Genomic DNA, 4960 nt, shown 5'->3' with positions numbered 1-4960 from the left:
GGATACCTTGATTAAAGGCAACGAAGCTACCACTGTGCCATCGGGGAGACCGAGATGATACAAAGGATTCTTGACCATCCCTCTCTCCTACAGAAAAAATTCTGCCTATGCCCTTTGCATCCAAAATGTTAGAATTCAGGTACAAATCTTAAAGTGAAAGTAGGTAGTGCTGGAATCCTCCAGCCCTCTACATTCTCTTCAATTCAAACACTGAACATAACAAAATAATAATAACTGCATATTGGGGTTAACCAATTCTGAATCACAGCAAAAATCCTACACTGGTATTATCACCAAGAACAGGTCGACTTAAAGGTAATGCCAAAATAAGAAGCACAATAGTAATGTAACTATATATTTTATTATGTAAATTTAGTTATATAACAATTCATAAAAATAGATCATTAATACAATGTATAAAATGTAAAATACTGCCTATGCATATAGTTATTTACACCGTCTATACAAGCGAGATACATACTAACAGCCTCTTGTCCATTAATTTCCATACACATAATGAAATCACATTCTTAAGTCAATTTACTCTCAGACCAAGTTGTGAGCACAGGATGTGAAATGTGTCAAAGTTATGTAGTGGACGTTTTCAGGTGGGGATTTTTTTCTTTTTTACAATGCCTCTGCATAGAATGACTCAGGGACTTAACTAGCCCCTTTAATCAATGTTTATGGGGATCGGGTAAAGTTGGCTGGAGCATGGTGCTGATCAAAAAGCATGGCCAAATCCGGGAATGTGTGGAACCCTATTGCCACCACCACACTCACAGCAAGATGTGATGCACAAGGTATAGCTTTGCCTTTATCTTTTTCCACAAGGGAGTTTTCCAAATTACAAAAATTACAACTATACAAACTATAAACCTCATGACTAAAATTTCCACCTAACTTTCAATCCTTCGATTACAGCGAGGAAAAGTTATTTGTAATTGTATTTTTGTTATTTAGCATTGTTTTTCTGCCACTTTTGGCTAATCACAAAAGAACAGCCATGCCCAAACTGGGAATTTAAGTGGCAAGATCGAAAATCAACTACTTAATATGGTCATCCACAAAGCCAGCGGGGAAAAAAATTACAACAAACAATGAAAGTGACTCTGTAGTTTAGTGTATGAATAGTAAGCCATCTGAAAATAATAAAGAAAAACATCTAGGACTAATATTCGCTCATCTGGTGTCTCCCCAAGGATGTAATAATAACAAGGGCCCGGATTCTCAGGTTTTAACCTATTTTATTCCCTAGTTGGTAACATCACTATTCGAACATATATTTTCGTTTTAGCCATTTCTTAATGAAATACATGAATCCTATAGGTCCTAAAAATGGCTAAAAGGAGTTCAGATCCTACAAAAAGGCTAAATTGAACTTTTCAGCTAAATAAATGTAAAAAAATAAATAAATGCTGAAACCTTGTTTTGTTTCATCAGAGTGAAAACATTGTTATATGTAGGGCAATATGAAAACGTATTCTCTCGCCCAACTTTCTCTCTCTCTCACACACACACACAGAAGGGGGAATGGAAATGAGAGAAGGGAAAGGGCATGAGAAAAAAAAGGGAAGCAATGTTGGCTTTACAAAAGAAATAGCTTAAGAATGACAACTTTTAAATTTTTCCGAAATTTCATTGTTGTTGTGTACTGGAACGGAATCCTGGATACGTGAAGATGAAGGACATCTGCAGAACAAATAAGTGGAGAAATACCATGGGGACATAAAGAACTTGCATCTGTGAAGCACCAGTCACTTGTTGTGTGGAACGAACCTTTTCTCAATTCAAAACTGTGTTGAGGGACAATAGGAAATGTCTCACAACAGATAATGTGGGATTGTACATGATTATTCATTGCAACACTTCATCTTAAAAAAGTGACGATTTCGTTTTGTATGCTAACCTTTAACTTGGTATTTTAAAAACTGGAACTTTGAGTTTTTATTATTTTCTGTATTTTCTAAAAAGTGTTTTTTTTGTATGCTTTAAGTTTAGTAAACATGTAAAATGTGAAGGAAAATGTGTTTGCAGGATTGATGCTCATGTAAATGGAAATATTTGCGATTGATTTCAATAAAAATATGGGTAGCGAAAAATCCTAAAAAGGGCTAAATCATCTCTTTAAAAAGCATAAAATGATGCCTATAAAATCCTAAAAGTCCGGGCCCTAATAATAACATTATTATTTTTAAATTAATCAATTACTTGTCCCAGTACAACCTACAACCATTCATGGCAATACACCTCAAAGGAAAACTACACAGAATTTATATAAACATACCCACAAAAAATTTAGTTCCACTAGTGTTTAGATATTTAGAGAGTACAGAAACAGAAAACAATTTTTACTGACAGACTAGTCACAAACATTTAAATTTGTAATTCTAGGACAATATAACTCTAAAGGAAATACAAAAATAAAATTGCTTTTGGAGGAAATATTCCATTCATTTACTATTTACTTTTAACAACTTTCCCAACAATGTGTTCCCTACTTATGATTTAAAATCACATTCTTGACTACTTTTGACACTATATTTGCATTTGGGATATTCTATGGCAATCATCTGCATCTAGGATTACTGCAATCATAAGGATGAATGGTGAAATGGATGATGAAAGAGACGAGACACCTCTGCCTTAGGCCCATTTTCGATGGAAGCATTTCCATCAATGCTTTGAAAAATCTTACAGTAGACAGTACTTTACACAAAAGTTCAAGTAATTTCTTGTAAAAGTTCAAGTAATTTCACAGCTTGCAAATTATTAAATAGAAATATAGGTATTTACTTATATGTAGTATAAAAGGATAAAAATCAAATCATTGAAGACTGCCTGCAGGTGATAGGCAGTGATGTGCGTTGGTAACACAAGACAGCGGATGACCGTGAGACAGTCTTCATTGATTTCGTTTTTTTATTCTTTGACATTTTTATGATTGGTCCCGCACTGTGGCCGTGTGGTTAAGGTGTCATGCTTTGGCCTCCGGCTACGGAATGTGCTCACATTCAAGTCTCCTGGGAGAAAGGTAACAACTTTCTCCTGAGATTTCGGCCTGTGTATAGGACAGGTGGCCACCCACCACCATGAGGAAATTGAGGAACTACGGATGAGTAGCGTAACCCGGTCATGAAAATCTACAATAACGACTGGGAGTTCCTTGTACTGACCACATGTTCTTGAAACTTGTGAAGTGGTATGACAAATGCCTGAATATAGCTGGGGACTACGTGGAAAAATAGTGCATCAGACATTGAATTGTCTCTAATTTTGTGAACAAAGATTGTCACAGTTTTTACATCATTAATGTACAAAAAAAAAATGCAAACTGTAAAAGGTGCACAGACATGAATTCTGCATAGTTCAGAGCTAAATCATGCTATGTAGTGATGATATTTATGTGTGTGAAGTAGGCTGACAACCTGTTATTTCAAGCTTTAGTATAAAAAAAATATGAATACTGTCAATCATAACTGAAGTTGGAATTGGCAAAACCTTATGGAAATATAACATAAAAACAGGAGTGCCTTGAGCAAAGGCTTCTCATTCAACAGTAGATTCTATCTGTCGCCAGTGTCAGACTGAAGTCAAATAAGCAAATCAACACTAAAGGGCTGAAGGCAATGTCTAACAGTGCATAATGATCTTTTTTTATCCTGCTTAAATCACAGTTTGGGGATTGTGTTTGTATATTAATTTTTCTGGAAGTCTGTATTTATGAGAGGCAGGCAATTTACCTTCAGTTAAATGTACCAAAACATGTTCAATTGTTTTTTAAATATCTTGCATATTTATGTGATCATATACAGGTGATGTTTTGCATGTACTGTGATAATTGTGGAAATACTAGAAAAATCACTCTTGCACTACTAGCATTAGGAAAATTATGGCAAGCCTCACATACTGTTTTGTTTTGTTTTCATAGAATTGTAAGCTAACTGAGATTCCCTTAAATACTGTTTAAACGAACATTACGCATTTGATTACTTACCTGTTTAATATTAACTTAATGCTTCAAAAACTCAACAATACATCACAATAGTCTGCTAAAAAGTACTAATACAACAGGCTACATAAAAATCTGCATGTATAAAAAAAACTTACATAAACATGTTATATACAAATGGTTATAATATGAGGTACAAATGTTTTGTATTAAATTGCATTAGTTTCATCCTTTCAGTTGTTTTCTACATGTTTTACATGAGTAAGAATAAAATGTTTCTTACAAGAATACCAAGGCATTTCAAATACAAAACCAAATAATGTTGACTATATGTATGTATATAAAGCATTTCTTTTGAGCAAAACTGTTTCTTATACAGTAATTATTAGAGCTGATTCAATATTATAATATCAATAGTGACATAATTGGTAGTGGTGTTGGAGAAGTATTGAGTTTTCTCAACAATACTTGTTGATATTGTTGTGGAGTCTGAGTATCCTTTGAGCATTTGAATAAATAATGTGAGGGAGAAAACATCCAAAAAAGTAGTGTTTTATAAAAAATATCATATGTATGAACCTAAAAGTACATCATATCACAACTATGAAAGATGGAGAAGATAAATTTGCAACATAACGAACATTCTTCATTGTCACAATATCACTATTATCGATATCGACACTGCCCTAGTAATAATAATTATTGGCTACTTCAAGTACATTGTTTTTACACTTGATAATTTATAAACTGAGTACATATATATAAACGCTAGGGATGGGAACCTTAATACCAAAATAAGTTGACATGTTAATACATTCATTTCAATTGGGAAGACCAATATTTACTGATGACATTTCATCTGAAATACAGCTATAACATGTCTAAGGCCACGAGGAACAGTTTCAGCCAGACACGGGATTCTGGAAAGACACTAATTCACTGGCCTTTTTCTGTGTCAAGCTGGAGATTGAGAGGCTGGTGCGCTGGATGGTTGTAGGGAGGAGCATT

The sequence above is a fragment of the Lepisma saccharinum genome, chromosome 6 (genome assembly GCF_977018435.1).
Source record: "Lepisma saccharinum chromosome 6, izLepSacc3.1, whole genome shotgun sequence".
Lineage (NCBI taxonomy): Eukaryota > Metazoa > Arthropoda > Insecta > Zygentoma > Lepismatidae > Lepisma > Lepisma saccharinum.
Note: the sequence above shows the minus strand (reverse complement) of the source record.